This window comes from Sinocyclocheilus rhinocerous, unplaced genomic scaffold (genome assembly GCF_001515625.1).
Source record: "Sinocyclocheilus rhinocerous isolate Xijiao unplaced genomic scaffold, SAMN03320098_v1.1 scaffold1386, whole genome shotgun sequence".
In the NCBI taxonomy this organism is placed as follows: Eukaryota; Metazoa; Chordata; class Actinopteri; order Cypriniformes; family Cyprinidae; genus Sinocyclocheilus; species Sinocyclocheilus rhinocerous.
In genome coordinates, this window is record NW_015660628.1 from 1,722,202 (window position 1) to 1,736,114 (window position 13,913).

A 13,913-nucleotide genomic window follows, 5' to 3' on the forward strand; every position below is an offset into this window, starting at 1 on the left:
GTCTAAAAATGGTAATAAATATGTACTACAAAACCAAATATGCACTTAATATATGTACAGGCACATATCTGGAATTGTCATTTGTTTTTCTATTCCTCAGTCACAGCTCTTCTCACGTAAAATAAACTCAAATCCATATTTCATATTGATATTTACAGCATGTATTTGTAGCCTTGCAATAAGGTAATGCTAATGATGAGGTACAGTTGATAATGTTACAGTCATTTTATCATTTTCACAAAACAAGTGTATTTTATAAATATATTTATATTTATATATTTTGTGGTGTTTAGAGCCTATTTTAACATGCATCAATATAATATAATAATAATTACCAGGGTATTATATTATATTATATTGATGCATGCTAAAATAGGCTCTACATTATTTATGTACCTTATTGTAAGTTGTGTAGTTAAGAAAGTGTCTGAAATGTAATGAATGAGCTACAAAAACAAATATACACTTAATCTATGCACAGGCACATATGATCTATCTGGAATTATTAGTCGCCTTTCTAGTGTGTGTATGTGTGTGTGTGTGTGTGTGTGTGCATATAAGTCTAGCGGTGTCTGACACTTCCCTCTCCTCTGGTGAATATGACCTCTTCCCCAGTCTCACTCAATAATTAGCTAACTAATGTGTAAAGAGGGAGGAGGGGATGAAACTGAGATGAGCATAATGTAGGACAGCAAGTTATAGAAGTGCAACCAGTGGTAATGCTGTATTCAATTTCAATTGGCGCTTGAGCTTCATTTCTGAATGTACATACTTCCTCGTTAACCCTGATTAGCTCATTGAGCGCTTGTCGATGCGGAAAGAAACTGATGGGGGCGTTTACGTATAGGTGTGTACTCTCGTGAGCGTTCTCAGAACATGAGCTCTAAACTGTCTTGGCAGGTGTTGATTGGAGGTCATTGGTCTTGCTGTAGTCTGGACGCTCAGATCAATAAAACACTCCAATCTCTTTATCTACCACCTAACAGTTATCAGAGAGTGAAAGAAGAAAAGAGGGTGAGACAGACACAAAACACAGAGAGAGGGGGCTGCAAAGAAGTGCTCTCTGTGTTTTTGTGTAGTTGGTCATTTTCTGAAACTGGATTACATTGAAACTATAGTTGGATGTGAGGTGATATTTCAGTCACCTTTGAATAAACAGCATATAGAGAAGTTTTGTATTCATGCTATTCTCCCTATCAAATTAATCTGTTTTGGTCTTAAAGTAATGTTACAACACATGGACAAAATTAACTTTGTTAAAGGAATATTTCACCCAAAAATATACTGTATGTCTCTTGATTGAAACAGGTTTGGAGAAATGTAGCATTACATCACTTGCTCACCAATGGATCCTCTGCAGTGAATGGGTGCCGTCAGAATGAGAGTCCAAACAACAGCTGATAAAAACATCCCATAATTAATCCACATGACTCTAGTTCATCAATTAATGCCTTGTGAAGTGAAAAGCTGTGTGTTTGTAAGAAACATCCATCATTAATATAAAGTTTAACTTTAAACCATTGCAACCAGTCCATAGTCCATAATAACGCTTCCTCCAGTAAAAACGTCCATCCTCTGTTGTCCTCTCACATCAAAATCCAATGACATATTTGTTAGAACTGTTTGGACTGTTTTCGCTCGTAAACTTTTCACTGGAGACAGCAATATTATGGATAGAGGACTTGTATTTAAGTTAAAACATCTAAATGATGGATTTGTTTATTAAAAACATGCAGCTTTTCACTTTAAAACACGTTAACTGATGGACTGGAGTCATGTGGATTACTTGTGGATTATGTGTGTGATGTTTTAACAGCTGTTTGGACTCTCATTCTGACGGCACCCATTCACCGCAGAGGATACATTGATGAAGTGATGTAATGCTAAATTCCTCCAAATCTTGGATGGCCTGACTGTGAATACATTCTCAGAAAATATTCATTTTTGGGTGAACCATTTCATTTATACACATTCCTGATTTTATCATGAACAATTCATCAGTGCATGTTTCTTAATCTAATGAATTGTCTAACAATGAAAACTAAACTCTCAGCATCCTTTTTTTCCTGTTACACTCATACATATGACTATGTAAGTAAAATGGCAAAATATTTACCTTAAAATTAAAGAATAAAAGTCATGCACTGCATTCCAATTTAGAATATGTATTTTGCTGGTGATACAATAGCTTTGTGTGCCATTATACCGTTAAGTCATGAAACTGAGTTGCGATACTGATTGTTTTAACTAATAAAAAAGATAATTCTTTACCTTATGAATTCATTTTTGTTTAACTTCTAAGGTTTATACAATTAAAAATACACTGTGACAGACTGAGGTCGCATTCCTTGCTATTTCTTACTCAAAAACATGCAAAAGAAATAATTCTTTTGTGCAAGGTGTTGTGAGAAAAAGTAGTCCAAAGAGCATGCTTGGATACACACTTTGAAAATCCATCAGAAATGGTAGGTCATGCAATCCATGCACTTTTATAGGCATGCTATTTATACGCGCATTTGATTTTCATATGATTTGGGATGCACTAATTCTCAACTTGCACATAGCTGGATAGTATGTAAATTGGGACGCAACTAGTCTCTCAAAAGACAGCCGTCGTGTAGATATGGTTTCTGGGTAGCGCAAAGGAAATCGGCTTGGCGTAAAATTAAAAGAAGACTTACAATGTCAATCATGTACGCACACGTGTGTGCACTCAAATGCATGAATGAGTTGATCCGGATGGTTACACTCATGCATTTCTTCCGTTAAGCGGTGGCCCCATGAGTAGATCAGGTAGAATCCAATGAGCAGTAAATGATTGAGACATTAGAACTGCCTTTCTTTAGCTCTCACTTGTTAGTGTCCATCGAAACAAACTGCCAGATTATATTACTCTAAACCTGCTCTTAACTCCACATGAGTGTGGGAGAAGAAAAGAAAGACTGAAGCAGAGGAAGAATCAAAGCAGGAGGTGAATGAGAAAAGAGCTATATAAGTAACTGCTGGTTAGCATGTTAATTTATCAAACAATGATTGCTAAAAGGCTCTAGTATGTTTAAAAATTAAAACAAGATGAACAAAAAAGTTCACTGGCATCCAAAGGTTTGGAATTAAGACATTTTTTAAATGTTTTGATATTTAATATTGTGAAAAATTATTAGACTTAATTATTACCTTCAGAAATCATTCTGAAATATGCGCAAGTAAACAGATTTGCTGCTTTTTATGGAAACTGTGATACACAACTTATCCAAAAATAAGGGTTAATTACAGTTTAAAAAATAAATAAATAAATCAAATGCATTATTTGAATCAAAATGAAAGTAAAGACAACTATAATTTTGCAAAAAAAAATTCTATTTCAGATAAATGCTGTTCAATGAATATTCATTTCATCAAAAATCCCCCCCAAAAAGATCACAAAAGCACCACTTTTTTTTTCAAAACTGATAATAATAAGAACCATCATTCATAATTGAGCACCAATAATAGCCAAGCTTCAAATTAGCATATTAGAATGATTTCTAAAGGATCATGTGACACTGAAGACTGCAGTAATGAATCTGAAAAATCAGCTTTGCATCACAGGAATAAATTACATTTTAAAATATATTTAAATAGAAAGCAGTTATTTTAAATTAGAATAATATAAAAAAAACATGCTGCCTTGGTGAGACATTTTTCAAAAACATTAAAAAAATCCTAATTATTTCATACTTTTGGCCAGCAGTGTATATATGCCAGACAATATCCTAAAGGGATAGTTTATTTTAGAGTGAACTTTTCTTTTAAGGTAGCAATGTTAAAGTAAACTTCAAAAAGGCCATCTATATATAATACAGGTGCATCTAAATATTTTTGAAAAAAATAGAAAAAGTTAATTTTTTTTGTAACTTATTTCAAAAAGTGAAACTTTCATATATTCTAGATTCATTACATGTAAAGTAAAACATTTCAAAAGTTTTTTTTTGTTTTAATTTTGATGATTAGCGCTTACAGCTCATTAAATGACCATCCCTACAGTATAAATTCGGGGTATCTCTTGTTCTTTGAAACCACAATAATGGGGAAGACTGATGAATGGTCCAGAAGACAATCATTGACACCCTCCACAAAGAGGGTAAGTCACAGAAGGTCATTACTGAAAGGGGTGGCTGTTCACAGAGTGCTGTATCAAAGCATATTAAATGCTAAGTTGACTGGAAGAAATTGGGTAGGAAAAGGAGCACAAGCAACAGAGATGACCACAAACTTGAGAATACTGTCAAGAAAAGCTGATTTAAACACTTGGGAGAGCTTCACAAGGAGTGGACTGAAACTGGAGTCAGTGCATCAAGCAGCCATCTACCAGGAGGTTTTGTAGCACTTTATGCTTCCATCTGCTGATGGAACTTTATGGTGATGCTGATTTCCTTTTCCAGCAGGACTTAGCACCTGCCCACAGAGCCAAAACCACTAAGAGGTTTCCTGACCATGATATTACTGTGCTTGATTGGCCAGCCAGCATGCCTGACCTGAACCCCATATGGAATCTATGGGATATTTTCAAGAGAAAGATGAGAAACGGTCGATTCAACAATACAGATGAGCTGAAGGCCCCTATTAAAGAAACATGTGCTTCAATAGTGCCTCAGCAGTGCTACAGGCTGATCGCTTCCATGCCACACCTCACTGATGCTGGAATTTGTGCTATGTAATGAATCTAGAATATATGAAAGTTTCACTTTTTGAAATAAGTTACAAAAAAAATTGCTTTTTCACTATATTCTAATTTTTTTTAGATGCACCTGTATGCTGCCTTGTTCAGTGAGACCACTGTAGACAGATCATTTGAGGACCTACAACAAAGCCCTTCACTAGGGTCCCTTAAACTAAAGTCAATTCAAAGCTATATTTGCCTAATTAAAAATGTTAATTAAGTGAAAGATCATATCATTGTCCAATCTGCCCATCTCTAAACCACTGAGCAAATCAAATAATTTATATTCTGATTGCTTGTGATTAGCTTAGTATTAACTGGAAGTTGGATAGTAATTAAAATCTGCCACACTTGATTGATTGTTGATTTGTTACTGAAATTCGAAATATGTTGTCAAAGTTAAATATCACATACTACTTTACTTTTGTATTAACAATGTATAGTATTGCAAAGACCTCAGCGTTGTTCACGCTATGGTTTGACACTTTTCCTAAAAACAACTATTTGATATATGTCCCGCAAGGTACTTGGATTGATAGCCATGAGAGAGAGAGAGACTGCATTGTTGGAGTGAAGCACAGGCACTTAAGTTGTTTGATGCACTGTAAGTGTGTAAGTGAAGCACTGGGGGCTAAAGCTGTTTTTTGATGTGTATAAATTGCACCTCTTTGATGTAGCTGCTGCTTTTTGAATCCCGTATGATAAGCTTGTCAGTCACCTCATCTGCAGTAATTACTGTCAGTTCTCGTATCCCTGTAGATGAATAGACTACGCAGACTCTGCCACAGAGTTGTCGCTGGTGAAAAGAACGTCATTACATTTATCAATGAATCAATTAATCCGCCGTTTAATTTATGAAACACATTTGGTAATGTTAATTCCCTCAGAATCAAAGTAGGTACTTGGCTTTCCAACAAGCTTTAATTTGACTGCCGTGTATCTGAAATCCAAATGCAAAAGACCGGCTGAATTGGCATTGGTCAGAAATGAAGAACAAAAGTGGAGATAAGCACTGCAGCCTACATTTACTGAAATTCAGGTTGGATTGTTTGAGTTCCCGGTTTCCTCTATATTGTGGGATAAATTATGTTGCCATAGCAATGACTTAAAAGTGAATTCAAAACGGTTATTGCTGTTTTGGCATAGTCTACTCACTATTGACTGGATGCTGCCTCGATTTGATTCAAAATCCTTCGATGTGCCCGTTGGTAGTAAATTAAACATATCCCTGAAACACATATGAGGTCAATTATATACAGTTGCAATAATACTAAATGTTATCTCCATTAACATAAAAGACCTCCTATCTCTTTCAAGAACAAATTGAGTACACTAATGGTGTTTAAAATGCAAATGCCTCAAATTTAATGCCATTTGAGGTATCGCAATTATCATTTGGCATCTTGATGCATAACATATATTAGAGCTGTCGTGATGACTTAATGGCATTAAAATATGCATCTTTGTTAATCATTGCTTTTAACAATGAAAACAGTCATCTTTGCAGTGGAAATGTAATGACAACTAAGATATTTTAGAAACTTCATTAATGTAATTTAATGCATGCATGATCTAAGCATAGAATCATCAACACAAATGTACTTATTTATATTTTTCCACATACATACGTTTATATATACTCTTTAAATGCTTGAGGTCTGCAAGATTTTTGAAAGAAGTCTTAGGTGAATTTAGTACATCAAAAATAAAGTAAAAGCAGTAATATTGTGAAATCAATGTATATATTAATAATGTAAAATAACTGTTATTTATTGTAATCTTATTTATTTATTTATTTACAACAGCCATTTGTCACGGAAACACCTGCCTCACCAGCCGAATCAGCCTCCTACACCCGCTCACAATCACCCGATTACTAATCACGGACACCTGCACCCACTTACCACACCAGTCAAATACACACTCACCTCAGTCACTCATCGGCTGGTCTCGAGGTTACAAGCATCAGCGGCGAGGCGGCCGCCTCCAATACCTCATAGGCTGGGAGGGGTACGGTCCTGAGGAGAGGTCGTGGGTAGACAGAGGTATTACTCAACATGGTTACATAAAAATGTAAAAGTGTTCATTGTTACTTTTGATCATCTAATGCACCCTTGCTAAATAAAAGAAGAAACAAAACACAAGGTGAGTGTACCATATAATATCACATTATATTAGTTTGTGGATTTTATGACAATTTTATATTAATTTCAAACTTAACAATGTGCATTAATGTGTACATACATAAACTAATCATGCTTGAATTTAATAAATAAAAATGGTAATTTTGCTTTGTTAAATCTGCAATGGCGGTGCATGTGATTAAATGTGGTTGTGTATGCGGCTTTGAGTAGCTCATATATCTTGTACTGATAGACAGTGGCAGCTATTGATTTCAGAGCTCAGAAGGTGAACTCATTGTGATCGTAATCATAAAACACATTTAAGATCAGATATTACTGCAGATATTGCTAGCTGGTTAGTAGGTTTCCTCATCTTTATATCATATCAAATCATATTTATTAATGTATAAACATAAAGGTATTGACTTTTATTTTACTTTATATTGTATTGACATATACTTACTGTTGTTATTTAAAAACTTTCTGGTATCTTGTCTAATACACAAATAATGTACACCCAGGGTGTAACGTTGAATTAAATGTTCAATTTTTGAAGTAAAAATACTAAAATAGTATTTTCTTGTAAAATGTACTCCAATAATCTTTTTTTAGTGTATAATGTCTAAAGCAATTTCCTTCGATTGATTTATGCATAAACACACACTCATAAACATACAACTGGGATGCTTCAGATCAAATGAGCTCTAGTGATCCATCATACTTGCCCCTGCCAATCAATCACCATGAGTGACAGCTGTGAGCTTTCTCTGTTCCCGCGTTATCCACCATCCCCGGGTTTAAAGTCTAGTGTCAGACTGAATATGAGTCACTGTAATGGAAAGAGAACAGAAAGATAGTGAATCTAACAGCATCTCCCTCCAATCTCCCTTTCCATCTGACTTTACATTCAGCTGACCTTGACAGTGCTCTCTCTCTGTAAAGTGGAAAGAGATTGCTGGGGCCCCTGGTATCCAGGCCAATCCGCAGGGGGCTAAACACCCCTGCGCCCTCGGAAAAATTCCTGTTTAGCTTCCGATTACAGCGATTCTTGCGTTTTATTCGCAAAGACTCGGTGCTCTGGCAAGCCGAAATGGCGGCCTGGATAACTACCCATTATCCTGCAGTCCCGCTCCACTGGCTCGGCCAATAAAACCCCAATCTCCCCCTAAACAGTGGATATGTTAGCGTGAGTGTGTGTCGCTCCTGCTATAGGCTTTGCATTACAATTCTCAGTTTGTCTGTGAATGTCGTTGGCTATAATAACGTAATTGATGTGAGAGAACTGTGTGTGTAATCTAAATGATTGTGGATGGGTGATATAATAGCAATATGATTGCCGCCTTTCCCTGACTGCTAAACCAAATAATACTGTCACAGTGTCATGTTAGCCCTGGGTAAAATGGGACTCATAAGAGACAGCAATTTCCTTCCACTCTCCTCCAATGTCGCTATAAAATCAATTAACCATCACGACTGACCTTTCTCTCTCTATAAGCTTTTAGATCATCACTCGCACAATGTACAACTGACATTCATATAAAAAAGAGAGGGTGAGTAAATAAAGAGATAAAAAGAAATGGTAAGACATAAAGTGGGGAATTCAGTGAGCAGTTGCACGCTTATTCGCAATCCAGTTTAACCAGGCGCTAAATGTGCAAACACGCCTGCTTTTTATTCAAATTGGGCTCATTATAGATTGCAATTAATGTTGTGATTTTACCACCTGCTTTCCGCAGAATGAAAGCGCTCAGAACAGATATGCAAGATCAGGAATTGTGCTGTCCAATTTGCAATTTTGAGGCTACATTTGCATTATTCCCTGATTTGTGCAATTCTAGTTTTAAAACAGTGCAGTGTGTGCAAATAAGCAAATAATTAATCAGCGGTGCAATTACTTCACCCCACTTCTTTGGTAGGATTCTGCCTGGCCCTCTTAACCATGAACAACTTCACTGGTTTTTCCCTTTCTGAAGCTAAAATATTATACAATCGGTGATAATACGGCATTGCCAATTTGCAGAATATCCAATTAAAAAAAAAAATTTTTTTTTAAAATATAATAAAGAACTCTTAGGCATTAAATACCTGTTCAGAAGATTCAGGAAACCTTCAATTTGAAAAAAGGTATTACTTAAATCTTGTATTCCAGTTTGACCCAGGGAGGATTTTCTTTTTCCCAAAAATGCTAGTTAAAGTTATTGCATTGGACTAAAACTTACCGACTTTGCTCACATAGGGTATAATACTTCCCCAAAAACATTTGATATTTTTTGTATTTTGCTTTCTCCCCCCACTTACACTTGGTTCCTGGGTCAAAAATGACCAGCCTTTTAAAATTTCTCATTAAGTTATATTATGACCAAATATTGGATTCTGTGTTTGAGTGAAAAAAAAAAACGTAATTTTTATAATAATTTTGGCAGTGTTCCCTCAAAAAGTGAGGTTCATCAACTCAGGTCCAAAAATAAATACAAAACCTGTGTGAATTAAAAGAAAGTAAGTTGATTAAAAGATTAAATCTAAGATTGGTGATATGGTATAATGAGAGCTTTACAAGCAATTTTTAACAGTTTTTGTCCTTGAACACCAAATTATATAAGTATTTTCAGCACATCACAATGGATAAGGCAGGATGGTACAGAAGGCCTAATTTTTCAACTAAAAAGGGATTTGACAGGGGAAAATGGCCAAAGAAAAACAGATGAGGAAGAGAAACCCCTTCAGATATACAGTAGTTGTTAGTTGTACTCACCTGCTGGATGACTTTGTGTTGTTTTCTTTGTCACATATAATTATTGAGGATAAAGCAAAATAAATTAATGTTCTCTAATGATAACTTCCCATCTGTTGCATCACAGTATGCTGGAAAGAGGTGCGAGGTAAGAGCATGCTGTGAACGCACTGCCAACCTAATCATGCACTTTTTTTATGTCAAGTAAACAGGAAAATAACAGTAGTAATTGTAAATTTTCAACAGTTATAAAATAACTTCAATTTCAGCTAAAACCAAATCAGCCTATAGAAGACATTTGTCAATATTTAGGTCAAGTCAGTTGTAAATTCAGTTCAATGGAAGTGTCATCAATTACAAAACTAAATCTATTCAGCTACAAAGATATTTCTAAAGATAATTCAATTCCACTCAATAACTGTCAATGTTGTCAAAGTTACTCAATAATTAAATGACTACCGAAGACAATAGCATGTTATAACGCATATGTAATTCAGTACATTCTCCTTAATAACGTCTGGTTTATAAATATTCAGACATTTGAAGCAATGTACTGATAATAACCTTTATAACCACAATACTGAGCTGTCCGACAACAAACAGATTTCCAATATCAGTTGCAGTCTGAAATACTGATATATTCGTTCAGTGTTTCACACACTCCTGAACATTAAATCACTGTGACAGACACCATCTGAAAGACATATGTCTGAGTCCACACATACACAGCAGTTTCACATGCTGGACGTGGGACACAGAGATTTGTATGGTCACAAAGAAAACAGGTGAGAGTCTCCAAAAGTGATAATTCCCATGTACCTCCTTGACCCGGGAGAAATGGTCACCCTGCTGAGTGAGTGTGTGTGTGTGTTTGGTGTGGAATATGAGAAATTCATCTCAAAATATTGACAATTCACTCTACTTAAGATAAATTTCAGCTGCCAAACTGACACATAGTGTTTTCAGTAACGTAACTTATTAAAGACCTCATTCTCAATTCTTCTTTCTGTTTCTCAGCATAGTGAGTGTACACAGATGTAATCTCTCTCTTAAGTTATGGTATTACATTATATCATGATTACCATGGCAATACCATGTTTTTTGGACATGTGCCACTGATTACAGTGGTACAGTAATACCATGGTATTCTATGATGTACCTTAGAAGACCATGGTAAATAAATATGGTAGCCATTGATGGTATATAGCCTACCAAAGCACCATGGTATTAGTACGATCAAATATTTTATCCATCCATCCATCATTTTGTCCAATTTATAAGCCTTTGACATTTGAATGCCTTCAATATAATCAATACCAAGATATAGACATTATTAGAAATGCACTTCATTCTTTAAGTGCTGCATGTATTCTTCAAAATTAATGAATTTGGCTTCAGTAAATTGAGTGTTCGGTTTGAAATGGATTTGAACCAAAGGTAATTATGGGAGAGGAAAAGACAAAATGAACAAGTCTGGGCATGTTCTACAGGTTAAAATGCATGACATCATACTTCCATTAGAGTCTCCATATTGGTACAACATCTTTGAATGAAGAGCACATATCCCACATTTTCAAACATAATTGTCTCTTTATAAGGCAAAAAAGAGAATAAATTAGTTATTTTATCAGAAAATGGGGTTTGTAGCAATGGGTCACATTAATAGAGATATTAGGAATATAGATAAAAAGTAGGACAAGGACAAGACAAGGAGTTTTTTACCTGTGAAGACTGTAAAGAAAATACATCATATCAGCAATTCTTTGTAGGTTTAGACAACTCTAGACCTACTGTATATATACACAAACAGATCAATCGTGATAAAAACTAGTTTCACAATAGAACCATTACAAATGATGTTGCAGGGCAGCAAAATGCTGCAGAATATGTAAAAGTGGCAGATGCAAATGTATTTAACATACATACATATTCACAATTTGCCAAAATGTATACACGCACTACCAATTGAAGGTTTGGGGTCAGTAAGATTTCCTTTCCTTTTTTTCTTTTTTTAAAGTAACAGTTTCTTTTATTCAGCAAGGATACATGAACAATGCAACATTGTTACAAAAACCTTTCAAATAAATTTCAAATAAAAGCTGTTCTTTTCAACTTTCTATTAACCTAAGAATTTTGAAAAAAAATTGCATTAACATTAAACAGTACAACACTGATAATAATAAGAAATGTTTCTTAAGCACCAAATTAGTATATTAGAATGATTTCTGGAAAATCATACAGCTCTGAAAATTCAGCCTTACAATCAAAGGAATTACATTTTAACATTTAAATATAATGTTTTTTTAAAGATTGTAATAATATTTCACAGTATTAGTGTTTTTACTGTATTTTTGAGCATAAGAGATTTCCTTCAAAACATAAAAAATTTGTACCAATCCCAAACATTTGATTTTAATATGATATATATTAAATGGTCCTTTATATTATATGATAATTTATTATATTATATATACAACTATATACCATAATAATATTATAGAAACATACAGTATTTACTTTTTCATTTTTTTCAAGCTTTCTGATTTTTAATTACTAAAGACTTTGAGAGATAAAACAAAAAATGATGGGGAAAAGAGTGTGTGGTGTTCTTCATTTTCTTTATAGACTACTGGGGCACAAACAGACATTGGCCAACACCAATGGCCAGTGCTGATCACAAACAATATAAATACACACTATTAATGTTAATAATTCAATTGACAGACAGGCTCTTAAGTGTAGGCTATACGCATTTCATCTGTTCATCTGCATGCATTTTTCAAACTGGAAAAGCAGCATTGTAGCACAAGCACACTCACCTAATCAGACTTTCCCACGCTCTACACTGAGGGAAGATAGGGAGTATCTGTGACCAATTGATCTTCGGCCCTGTCCAACAAATCTAGCACTGATCACCTGAAAACAGGAAACAGGTGGTATCAAGGGTTATGTCTCCACTCCTGTTCACACCCTCCTGGTGAGGATCACTTTTGCACACACACACACACACACACACACACGTCTCATGCCGACATTTATGAGAGGGCCTGTAGTTTGAGGTAAACACATGGTGAGGAAAGTAAACACATGCTCTCTCCAGCAACAACACAAAAACAACACCAACCAGTCAGAGTAGGACAGCACAGGAAACCACCATTGCCACTGCCTTTAGAAACACAAATAAATTATACAGAGCACTATCAAGAGTTGAATATGATTTCAGAATTAAATGCACGTATTACTTTTGGTATGTTTGAAGCTGAATTGTATATTTCAAACCTTATATGTATTAAACATAATAGGAATAGTTGACCCAAAAATGAAAATATGCTGAAAATGTAGTCACCTTCAGGCCATCCATGATGTTGATCAGTTTGTTTCTTCATCTGATGTTAAATGATGGCCTGGAGCTGTGTGGATTATTGGGATGTTTTTATCAGCTGTTCTCAATCTGACGGCACCCATTCACTGTAGAGGATCCAATGGTGAGCAAGTGATGTAATGCTATATTTCTCCAAATCTGTTCTGAAAAAGAAACAAACTCATCTACATCTTGGATGGCTTGAGGGTGAGTTCATTTTAAGCAAATTTTCATTATTGGGTAAACTTTTCCTTTTAATGCATCTCAAACATCACACTTTGAATAAAAGTGTCCACCAAATGCAAAAATGTAGATCACAGTAAGAACACACAGAATAATTTCAAGAATCATCATATCATCAAGAATAATGCTTGAATAGCAATAAGAAGACAATTTAAAAAAGCATTTTAATTTACAGCAGAATTTCTGAGAATTTGGGCTGCGGATCTACAAACATGCAGATCAATTTTATGCCGTGCATTCATATGTGTGCCGTTATCTTTACGGGACCTTTTCACAGAACACATGAAAGCAGCTGCTGTCTCAAAAGAATACATTCAGAGATAACAGCGGATAAAGTAACACCAGTAATGTCATCTAGTAAGCATTCAGACCATGAGGAGAGAGCATGCCAAACCAATTACGCTGCCCCTGAAGAAAATGTGACAGACAATGCATTGAGGCACGACATAATCAATTATTGTTAGCATAGAAACAGCAGATATAAAAAAGATCATGAGGAAAGATATTTGTCATGCATGACACATTTGCAGCGATTCTTTAGTCACGCTATGCAAATTACATAAGCAGTTCATGACAGCAGTGAACGGAATGTACATTATTACATAGACTTCAGAATCTGACAGAAGAAACAAACTGAAATGAAAGCAGTCATTTTCAAGAGATTAATCATGTTGATTATGCATTGTTGAATTATAAATGATAACATTCATATGGACTGCAATAACCTCATTACAACTGAAAATCACATTAAAAAAT